Raw genomic sequence first — 12,315 nt, 5'->3', positions numbered from 1 at the left:
GGACATTCATGTTTGGAATGGAAAACAAATTCTATTTGAAAAATATATTATCCACTTAACTAAAAATGCACATGACCTCAATTGTCTCGCTTTTAAAAGTGAGCGCCCATGTTTACAATGAAAAACGCGTTTCACGTAACGTGAAGTCCAAAACATAAATACAGGTACACACATTACAGCAAGGAACGAGTACTGCCAGGGTTACTCGAGTGGAACCTGATAAACTCGCACTGTTTGCATCGCGTGTATGCGTATACTTACAATTGCTGCCTGCTTAAGGTAGCCGTGTCTGCTGCCAGACGCATGTTCCAATCTGCCGTTGTGTCGGCAGTGATCAGCGAAAAGTGAAACTGAGGTTTCATCAAGGAGTTACCCGGGTCGTGACGGTGGGCCAATTGCATTTGAGCATTAAATGCGTGACGTGAAAGGAAGCTCCCTCAGTAGTCATGTGACTGCTGAGGAAGTCCATCACGTAATTCAGGACCATGCAAATCTCAAAGGGGCCATATAAACATGACACAGCGTTGGAAAAGGCGGCTTTTTGAATCAACTGCATTAATAAAAACAAGCTCCAGTTAGAAATCAAAAGCTATTAACGAAACATAGACCATAATAATATTTAAGAGGGGCACTGTTAAATTAACTGCATTAATGAAAAAAGCTCCAATTAGTAATCCAAAACTATTCACTGAACACAGGCCAAAATAGTATTCCAAACAGACAATTCCAAACGCGGAATCGGGTGTATCGCTGGTAGAATCGCTGGTAAAAGACCCACTACCAGTGTTTAATTTATCATCACGGATACTAACTGAACCTGAGCTATATATTCTTAAACGGGGACTCTCGTTTGTACCTACACAAACAGCTAGTGCAATGACCCTGACGAGTGAGGTTAAAGATGTTTTGAGGAAAATCAGATTGAAGGCTTACTTTGCAGATAAAGATGGTCCAATTGAGAACAATTTATCAGGACTGGCTAAACCATTGTCTTTCACTCCCACTGTGTCAGATGTCCCAGTAGAAGTGGTGATATTTGAAAAAATTGTTCTCAAAGAACTTGAAAAATCCATTCAATTTGCAAGAAATAATGGGCGACCAAATCTTAGTTTGGCTGAATTTCAGGCCATAGATACTTTGTCCAATGATCCATCTATAGTAATTAAAGCGGCCGACAAAGGCGGTGGCATTGTAGTTTGGGATGCTAGTTTATATGATCAAGAAGTACAAAGGCTGTTGGCTATTCCAGGTCATTACTTGAAAATCAATGGAGACCCCACATTGGCAATAAAAGAAAAAATACTGGCTCTCAGTGAAAAAGCTCAATGGGAGGGTTATCTTTCCACAAAAGAGTTTGAATTTATTAATCACTCTGATGAGTGTATTCCCTTGTTTTACCTAATTCCTAAAGTTCATAAAAATATCAACCAACCACCTGGATGCCCCATTGTATCCGGGGGTGGCTCGATTTTAGAGCCCTTGTCAAAATATATTGATTTTTTCATTAAGCCCTTGGCAATGGCAACACCAACGTTCCTATTGGATTCTAGGGATGTTATCAATTTTTTGGAAGGGTTGACATTTGATTCCCCCACACAAATTCTTGTCACCCTTGACATAGAAGCACTTTATACTAACATCTCACAGGATAAAGCGATCAACAGCCTATTTTGGATAGGCGTCCTTTACCACACAATGTGCCAACTCAATTTCTGTGCCAAGCTGCAGATTTGGTCTTGGCAAATAGCTTCTTTAAATTTAAAGAAACCTTTTTTCTGCAGAGCAAGGGAACTGCAATGGGCTGCACATTTGCCCCCAATTTGGCCATTATTTTCATGGCCTTATTCGAAGAAAAGAAAGTGTTACATGACCGTAATCCATTTTTCCAACAGATTAAGTTATATCGAAGATATATTGATGATATCTTATTAATCTGGGAAGGCAATGAGGACACACTTCTCCAATTTGTGAATTGGCTTAATCAAATGGATGATGACTTACATTTTACTTTCGAATTTTCCACCACGAGAATCTTGTTCCTGGATCTCTCCATTTATAATGAATCAGGCCATACACAATTGGAGCTATTTAGAAAACCAACGGAAAGAAACACCACACTGCAATTCTCCAGTCAACATCCTAAAAGCCTATTACAGAATCTCCCACATGGAATGTTCCTACGAATCCGACGCAATTGCTCAAATGTGGTAACCTTTAATAATCATGCAGAGTTCATGTAAACTAGGCTCATTGAACGAGGATACCCTCAGAAATTGGTGAGACAATCCAGAAAACAAGTATGATATACGAATCGCGAAGCACTCCTTTTTTTTTTTTTTAAATATTTTTATTGGTTTCATAACAAGAAATAAACAACAAACACAGAAAAGCATCATTGGCGATTGGTTAAGCATATCAAGAAAACAATCCAAAACCCCACCCCACCCTCTCCTCTCCCCTCCCCGCAAGACCACGGTTAGCTCACTGTTCCTCTCTAGTTCGTGCCCGTATCCGGGCAACTCCTCCCACTCCGCTCCGTATCATCCGCATCAGGGTGGAGCAAGGGCACCGTCAGGGCCACCCAGCGGTGTAGTTCCTCGCTGGAATCCAGCCTTTATCGCAAAGCACACCTAAGTCCCAAAATCAGGACTTTAGATCAAGAACAACTTGTGTGCATTTCTACTTTTTGCCAGCACAGTCAGCGATTAAAGGTATTATCCTAAAAAACTGGAGAATCCTTAATTCGACGGGTATGAAATTGCCAAAACCGCTCTTTGCCTTTAAGAAAGGAAAACATTTGAGACAAAAACTAACTCGTGCCAACCGACTTCCACCAAAACGTCACCTCATTAGAGACATAAACTTGAACCCAGTGGTGGGACACTATCCTTGTACTTAGTGTACAGCCTGTAAATATTCAAGAAAAATGACAACATTTGTGGGAGAAGGAAAAACATGGGACTTAAGGACCTTTACCACTTGTAAAAGCAAAAATGTGGTATATGCGGTCCAATGTTCTTGCAACAAATTCTATATAGGAAAAACCTCAAGAGAGGTACATGTTCGTATTAACGAACACCGCTCAAAAATCCGAGCCCGTAACCTTAATGCACCTATGGTTCTTCATTTTGTGGTGACAGGCCATAATGTAGAAGATCTAAAGTGGTTCTGTGTTGAGAAAATTGTTACCAGTGGACCTATTCAGACCAAGAACAAGTTGTCATACAAAGAACAACTGTGGATTTTCAACCTTAAAACATTAAATGACTCAACACGTTGGAACCTTGGGAGTTCAACTCATGTTGATATTATCCCTTCTCTGTTATGCCATACACATAATGCCTCTCCATGCGATTCATTTAACATATAATATCTGTCTTCGAACACATTATGTGAGCAATAAATGCTTGGCTTTTTTGGACTTATTTCAACAATTATTTTTGTTCCATTCAATTATGACTTATATTAGTCATCTTAATTTATAATTTTCCAAAAACCTTTTTTGTATGTATTTTAACAACATACATCAATTGGGGCTCAGCTCATTATGATTCCAATACTAACAGTGCCCCTCTTAAATACTATTTTGGCCTGTGTTCAGGGAATAGTCTTGGATTACTAATTGGAGCTTTTTTCATTAATGCAGTTAATTTAACAGTGCCCCTCTTAAATATTATTATGGTCTGTGTTTCGTTAATAGCTTTTGAGTTCTAACGGAGCTTGTTTTTATTAATGCAGTTGATTCAAAAAGCCGCCTTTTCCAACGCGGTGTCATGTTTATACGGCCCCTTTAAGATTTGCATGGTCCTGAATTACGTGATGGACTTCCTCAGCAGTCACCTGACTACTGAGGGAGCTTCCTTTCACGTCACGCATTTAATGCTCAAATGCAATTGGCCCACCGTCACGACCCGGGTAACTCCTTGATGAAACCTTGGTTTCACTTTTCGCTGATCACTGCCAACACAACGGCAGATTGGAACATGCGTCTGGCAGCAGACACGGCTACCTTAAGCAGCCTGCAATTGTAAGTATACGCATACACGTGATACAAACAGTGCGAGTTTATCAGGTTCCCCTCGAGTAACCCTGGCAGTACTTGTTCCTTGCTGTAATGTGTGTGCCCGTATTTACGTTTTGGACTTCACGTTACGTGAAACGCGTTTCTCATTGTAAACATGGGCGCTCACTTTTAAAAGCGAGACAATTGAGGTCATGTGCATTTTTAGTTAAATGGATAATATATTTTTCAAATAGAATTTGTTTTCCATTCCAAACATGAATGCCCCTTTCCCAAAAACATACGTGGATATTCCAATGTCAAATGGCATAATTTGAATTGTGTTTTTTTTTCAGCACAAGGGACACAATAATTCCATCTGCCAAATTAAACTAACTAAAATGCAAGCATAATTTACAATATAATTACTTTAGCATTTCCAAGTGCACACAGGGTCTTACTATGAATAACATACATGACTCCTTTACCTCTCCCTCCTCTTGTTTTTTCTGGACAGACCAAATTTAAATTCAATTCACTTGTGCTGGGGTAACACCACCATCGGCAATAGTTGTCCGACCACTGGAATAATCTTAGTTGTGTTTCTCGAGGTGAGTGGTGGGTCACTCACACTTAAGTGTTTGAAATTTTTTTTAAGGTTTTCAGGCAGCACTAAAGTTATGGTTCTACAACCTTTGCTGTTCAACATGTCATTTCAGATTTTGAAACCCTGTTGAATTTCCTTGAGCCTGATTTAATGGGTTTGACCACTTAGAGCATATGACATTGGGAGTCAGGTTAGTCTGGCCGTTTGATTACCATGTTGGGTTTCATAGCCTATGTATTATTACTTTGGTATAGTTGGGCTTCTGGTGCTTCTCGTTCCGCACATGGTGGTGGTGTAATTCCACTTGAGACACAGTGGTCTGTTCTGGTTTAGGGTTCCACACACTCCCCTTTCCTAGATACTCTGGAATAACAGAGACATCTTGGGATTTGTCACTACATGGTGTCTCGAATGTATTTTAAATTAAATTTAACTAATGGTATAAACAATTGCATGTTGGTAGTTCGAGGCTGCCAGTACAGGCAGTAGATTCTTGCATATAATTGGTGTATTTTTGTGTTTTTTACAGTGGTAATATTGTATCAATTGTTTCTCCTGACAAAGACGTTCTTTCAATTATTTTTCAAAACGTCGAAACCGGTAGAGAAGAATATCCGGGGTTGGGATTTATCATTCTATGTTGAACATACCCACTCCGTGGAATAGAGCACATTTCTGGTCAATGGTTGTGCTGATCCACATTTTATGTGGATAAAATGAAACATTTAAGACTATATGGGGCTAATTTATGAAATGCTACCACATATGGATTGTACTAAAAGTTTTAGGCAAAAAAAGTTTTACTGTGAGTGAATGAGGCTGATTGATTTAAGTTGCAAATGATGGTTTGATTGTTGATGAATGATGGTTGTGTTAGGTTTTTATTATCTGGTCTCTTATGCTCTCCTGCAACACTAATGTAATCTAATGTGTGTGCATTAATTAATGATCAATTCATTTTTGAAAAATAATGTATCTCAATCAATACATTTTTGATACCTTTAAAAATAAAAAACAACCTCTGGATAATTTTTCAGTAGACTGTCCCTTGGGACTGGTGCCTGTCCCAATGATGTTTTAAGCGGCAGGTGGTGAGACCCTGACCTCAACCCCGTGTATCTAGAGAGACCGCTCTTTAATGCAACACTGCCCAGTGAGTTTCATGTCAGTGAGAGAAAACCTCGGGAGCGTGCAGTTGATTGGAGCAGAGTGGGAGAAAGTCACTGGGCCTCATTCCGAGTCCGGTGGTAAGTAACAGTAATTACCGCCATGGCTTAAATACCATGTACGATGTGGTTGGAAGGCGCTATTTCCACCATATTCCGACTTCGCGTGCACGAGTATTCCGCCATGGCGGTAAACTCCCTTGCGGCATAGCGCAAAAGGTCCCGTCAAACCCCTTACCGCCATAAACCTAGACGTATTTAACACCATCGCCTTTGATGCAATCCGTAATTAGCGGAGATCGTAATTTACGCTTACGGTAAATTACGCTTACGGTAAATTACGGCCACCGTTAAATACCGGAAACGGAAATAACGTCATCGCACAGGAACGGGAAGCATCACGGCGGCCATATTTAAAATCACAATCCATTGCAATCCTCTCCATACAGGACATACAGGACTCCATACAGGACTCAGATCGACCAAATATACCACAGAGAACATCATCATGCCTAAAGTTCTGAAAAAGGGCGCTGCGCGCATCCGAAAAGAAAAATTCACCCAGGATGAGTTACAGGTCCTGGTCGACACTCTGCGTGAACATGCAGATATCGTATTCTGCAGCGACATGCGTAGGCCCACCATCCTCAGAAAGAAGGAGATATGGGAGTTGGTCGCACAGAGGGTGAGCGCCGTTGGGAACACCCCCCGCAGCACAACGCATTGCCGCAAACGCTGGGATGACCTCCGTCTCAGGGTGCGGGCCATCATGTCAGCAAACCGTCAGCAGGCCCTGGAGACAGGAGGAGGCCCAGGCTCACCCATTAAAATGATGCCCTGGGAGGAAACATGTGCGGAGATGATGGGCACAGAAGCCATCGAAGGTGTTGGCGAAATGGATTGCGGTGATCCCTCATCCGCTGATGCAGGTGAGTGTCATGAGTCCAAACAGTACATGCATCCCTAATGTAATTCACCGCAAAGGGCCGGCCAAAGAGTCATATCATGTTTGCTTCGTAGACCCCCCCCCCCCGCAACCATGTCGTAACAAGTGGGACCCAGGATGATGTCAGGTGCAAGGCTGACACCCATATTGGCCATGCCACACAGAAAGCTGGTCAATGTCACTCACCACAGTACTCCGCCAACATGATTGACCCCGCCAACAGTATGCTTTTACCATCCAAGCCAAGTTCACTCACCGACCAAAATATTACCAAGACGCTGCTCTCCCAATGTGTTACCATATGCTTGAAGTCATGATTACCCCCAGATCATTGATCATGCTGTCTCTCTCTTGCCCCCCACAGGTAGCGGTCATGAAAGTGAGGAGCAGGAAGGCTCCGGGCCAAGTACCTCCCGGGACAGGGGCAGGGTACAGCACATACCTGCTGGCAGACATAAGTCCCATACTACACCACCTGCTCCAGCAACCCCCATGGAGGGTACACAACCCCCACCCGTGCACCTGGACATGGCTGCAGTTCCGCCGGAAACATGCCCCACGCTGCACCCTGAGGAATCCAGCATGTCAGGGGAGAATGCTGCCATGTGCCTCCTTAGTGTGCCAGACAGCCCCACATCCTATCCCGTGGTCAACATGGAGGAGACCAATGTGTACAGCCCTGAGTCACCATCGTACAGCCAGGTTGCACACAGCGACTCCGGGTCGAGTGATGGCCCAGGTCTCACAGGCGAAGGGGTAACACCTGTCTCACATCAGCCCACTTCCCCTGCCGAAACACCTGAGAGGCCTGCAGGCCCAATACCAAGCCTGCCAACCACATCCCCCACATCGGCCGCAGAAGCTGTGCACTCCCAGAACCTCACGGCCATGATTGAGGAGTTTCTCCGGGACAACCGGGAATCAGGGTTGGTGCATCACAATGACCTGCAGGCTCTGGGCGAGGTCATCACTACATCCACAAACCGGCTCTGTGAGGTGCTCGGCAGGATTGCTGATGCCCTGGAGGCAGCAACCCCCAGACCTCAGCCCCAGCAGGAGGAACCACCCTCCCAGTGCTCCTCCACGCAGACCAGCCCGGTCCGCAGGTCACAACGCACAATGCGAAAATGATACCCCAGGCTCGGGGAGTGCCCATTGACTATGAAGCCACACACATGTGGCCTATGTAGTATTGATGGGACCATTGTGGGGCTGTTGTGGGGGGAGGGGGAGGGGGGGTGAGGCTGTTGTGGGAGTTGGGGGGCAGGGGGGTGAGGGTGTGCGTGGGAGTTGGGGGGGAGGGGGGTGAGGGTGTGCGTGGGAGTTGGGGGGGAGGGGGGAGGGTGGAGGATTATTTGTACACGTTTTCACATGATTATACAATACACAGTTTGGTGTATCCTGGAAAACAGAGTGGACATTGATCATTGTGCATGTGTCTTTTAATGTCTCACAGTGCATGTAGTACATGTATCCCCACACCCAGTGCCCAATGTCCTGTCATCCTGACCCCCTCAGCTGACTTGTGACTCAGAAATATTGGTCAATCAATGCTTGTCGCACGTGACGTCCCTCCTGTGCATCGGCCCCGTGATGCTGTCCTGCCATTCCTTCCTCCTCCTCCTCCTCCTCCTCCTCATCTGGTGGTAGCAGACCCACGTCAGGGGGCAGTGGCACGTTCCGATGGATGCACATGTTGTGCAGCATTGCACATGCCATGGTGATCTTGGCCACCTTCTCGTGGCTGTAGATGAGGGCCCCACCTGACCGGCTGAGGCAACGAAATCGTGCCTTCAAAAGGCCGAAGGTCTGCTCTATCACCACCCGTGTACGGGTATGAGATCTATTGTAGTCCTCCTGGTGCCTGTTTTGTGGGTTGCGGACCGGGGTCATGAGCCACGGCTTCAATGGGTAGCCAGCATCACCTGCATGAGCGTGGAATGAAGGTAAGTGTTCGTGCAATCATGGTGGAGAACTGTGCTAATCTGACATTGCAGCAGGTGTTCACTGGCCATGTACACATGTCCCAGGATACAGTCACCCCATTACATCGTACAATGGCGTTGACTGTCCCACCCTTATGCATCCCTCTACCCCACCCTTTACCACCCGGGTGGAGTATGCTGACAGCCTACTCACAGCCCCAATGGACTGCCATGGCCCATTCTGGTTACTCACCAAGCAGCCAGGTACGTCGTTCAGCATGTCGCTCCATGTAGCGTGGTAGTGTAGAGTTGCGCAGGACCAAGGAGTCATGAGTTGATCCGGGGTATCGGGCATTGCATTGTGTGATGGCTTTACTGGCATTACACACCATCTGGACGTTGATGGAGTGATATTGCTTGCGGTTGTGATACGGCACCTCCATGGCATGGGGGACCACCAATTCTACGTGGGTGCAGTCGATGGCACCTATGCAATTTGGCATGCCTGCAAGTGCATGGAAGGCAGCTTTGGTATCATATGTCTCCTGGGGAGTCAGGGGGAGGCATATGTAGTCCCTTCTGTGCTTGAGGAGGGCATCGAGCACTTGGTTGAGTATCCGGGAAAATATGGGCTGTGAAATGCCATGCATGTGCCCCACTGTATGCTGGTAGGTCCCTGTGGCAAGGAAGTGGAGCACAGACACTTCCTTTAGTAGAGGGGGGATGGAAGTGCTGATTTCTATTAGGCTCACTATGTCGTTATGTATCAGGGCCACTATGGTGGTTATGGTGTCCCGGTCAAGCCGGTACAGGGTGTGTATCTGCTCTGGTGTGAGGTTGAAGGGGGTGGGTCTGATGCGTGGAATTGGGGGCTGACGGCGTGGTAATGGTGGCTGCACCGGTAGGGCATGCTGGGCCTGTCTCTGCCTCCTTCTCCTCCTGTGTATCCTCTGTGGTGGGGGCTGTGGTTGCTGTTGTTGATGTTGTCGTAGTTGCTGCCTTGCAAGCAGGGCCTCCAGCTCCATGAATGCTGCGAGAATTGGTATCATCTTGGTGTGGGAGGGGGTGTGGTGTGTGGGTGTGCTCCTTTTGTGCTGTGCCTGACTCCATGGACTCCACCTGTGCTGATTGGGTGCACCTGTTCCTCTTTCTGGCACTGTTCAGGGTTGTTAACACCTTCTCTGCGATGCCGGTAATTACGCCATGGCGTTAAGGTACTTTGCGCCCTTGTGGAGCCCGTTTTTACCGTGTCCGCTTTACTTGGGATCGGCACTGGTTAACGCCTTAGCGTTATTTCCGACGTGGTGTCTCGGGCGCGCGACACTGGTCCGCTATTTACGCCGTCGTACTTTACGGCGGCGGTAATTACGGTGTGATGGGTCGGAAGAGACTATGGCGGGAAAGGATGGCGGTATTACTTTACCGCCATTGTTTTTCCATTAGCGCCGGACTCGGAATGAGGCCCACTGTTTGGAAAGCAGCACGGCAGAGAAAAGCTAGAGAAAGTTTATAAAGCGGCACAGAGCAGAAAGCAAAAGGAAGCTTAAGAAAGTCGTTTAAGGGAAGCAGAAAGAAGGAAAAGGTGCTAGCAGTGCAGAAGAAAAGTAAAAACATTTAAAGTGTGGAAATGTGTGCAGAGACACAGGAAGAAAACAAACAGGTGCAACTGTGCATGTTAAGGAAAGGAAAGTGTGTAAAGTGTGCAGAGACACAGTAAGAAAACGAACAGGTGCAAGTGTGCATGTTAACCATTTGCAAGTGTGCACGTTAAAGAAAGGAAAGTGTGGAAAGTGTGCAAGAGGCACACTACGGATAGAACAAAGCAGAGGAAGGTGCAAGAGTGCACAAGAAAGTAAAAGAAACAAAGGAAAAGAAGAAAGGGGTGCAGGAAGAACCTGAAGGTGAGAGGTTAAAAGGAAAGAACAAGGAGCAAAGAGCAGGGATACCGATCATAATCACCACGCCTAGGAGAAGCAAAGAACCTGATTGCACCCCAGATGTGAAATGTGTATGAAAGAACTGAATATAAAAGGAAGGGTACATCCTGACAAACTGAAATTGTGTTTGAATCCAAGAGGGGCCTAAGTTTGGGAAAGGGAAACCCTGAGAGGTCTAAAAAAGTGAAATACCTATTATTTTGTGACAGCTAAACTTGTCTTTGAATCCTGGAGAAGTGGAATACTTATTGGTTTTGATGCTAAAGGAGTTAACTCTTGGGGAAGGAAACCCCAAGGAGCTTGGAAAGGAACTGTCTATAGTTCTTTTTGATCGGGTTTTGGAACTTGGAAGAGCTAAAGCTTGGGTAAGGGAATCTCAAGGAACTTAAGACATTTGAAAGCGTAAGACTGCGACAAGAACTATGGAGAAGGTCTGATGAACAGCCCTTTGATTATTGAACTCATTTTTGTGACGCCTACCACCCCACACCCGGTGAGAAAGTCAACCGAAACCAAGCTTGGTTTCCTATTTTCTGTTGAACCACTATTTTTCTTTTTTTAAGTCTTCCTAACACATTTCTGGTAAGGAGTGAGGGCAAGCATAGGTTTAGATACAGATTGACTATTGTTTTGGACTCTTAGACATCGATGGCCCTTAGAAACATCAGTTAAGGGAACCATCCCTTTAAAGTTAGGGCCAGCTAGGCATTACACCAACCCAGGAACCTTAGTAAATAAAGCTTTTGAAACTAACATATTTGAGTCTGTGTCTCTCTTGATACCATGCCTGTCTCAGAATATGTACATATGTTCAGCATCACAAGTAGGTGGTCAAGTGGGATTAAAAAGTGTTAAAGAAGGGGGCGTGGCCAAGAGGCAACGGAGATGACCGCATAGCTCATTAGTCTTTATACATAATGAATGACATATTTTTCACTTCATAATACTACTTTTAAATTGGAATAGCAATACCACTTATTAATGATGCTTACATGTGTCTGCAGCTTTAAACTACATTAATTCCTGATTTCCTCCGACCCCGTGACATTGTCCATAGCATCGGCTCCCCTCAGGAGATCCTCTCACACCGCCGGAATATGTCAGGAAGCTACATTTCCTTGATGGTCGGTGTCGAACGTATTATTACTGCAGATAATTTCTTATTTTGCTTTGGCACGGCCTGCTTTTACATCAACTAACTCTGCTGGTGAATAGCGTGCTGTCTGCTCGGCTGGATCGTTGGGCGAGGCCTGCGACTGCAGCCTTGCGTCATTGTTGACATCAGCACGTCCTGTCAGCTGATGGGCACACATACTGCTCGCATTGGGAAGCACGATTTTGCTACCACAAAGGCAGTAAGTGTGGTTCTACTTCTCTAGGAGGATTCTGCATCTTTGGGCTCAAGGACTGCAAAACTGGATATCATTTAATACTTTTAAATATTTTTAAAGCCTAACCAAGCAACTCTTATTCATGTACTAATTAAACTGTGCCATTAGGATCATTGATGTCTACTGCTGCCCTATAAAGCAAACGACTTTCAAAACTTGGATGCGCAATTTCATATAATAACTTTCTCCTCTTTTCACGCTCACTCCCAATTCCATTTATATGAAAATAGCAATTTAGTGCAGCTTGGCTACTTTATTTCACACAGCTATTGGGAGCCTTATTTATTGAGAATGACCTAGTTTCATAAAAGGAACAAGTTTAGTTTCATGGATTCATAACTAT

General features: G+C 45.1%; 1 long non-coding RNA gene across 1 annotated transcript in view; it reads right to left on the bottom strand.

Moving 5' to 3' along the window:
• LOC138571528 (uncharacterized) overlaps window positions 1-11,808 on the bottom strand; it is a 32,471-nt gene extending 20,663 nt beyond the window's left edge. Inside the window, exon 1 of the long non-coding RNA XR_011303891.1 lies at window positions 11,574-11,808. This is a non-coding gene — a long non-coding RNA (uncharacterized lncRNA). The remainder of the gene's footprint in view (window positions 1-11,573) is intronic.
• Between the last annotated feature and the right edge of the window lie 507 nt (window positions 11,809-12,315).

This window comes from Ambystoma mexicanum, chromosome 1p (genome assembly GCF_040938575.1).
Source record: "Ambystoma mexicanum isolate Mex_15411 chromosome 1p, UKY_AmexF1_1, whole genome shotgun sequence".
Taxonomy (NCBI): Eukaryota; Metazoa; Chordata; class Amphibia; order Caudata; family Ambystomatidae; genus Ambystoma; species Ambystoma mexicanum.
This window is presented reverse-complemented; position numbering and strand designations above follow the sequence as displayed.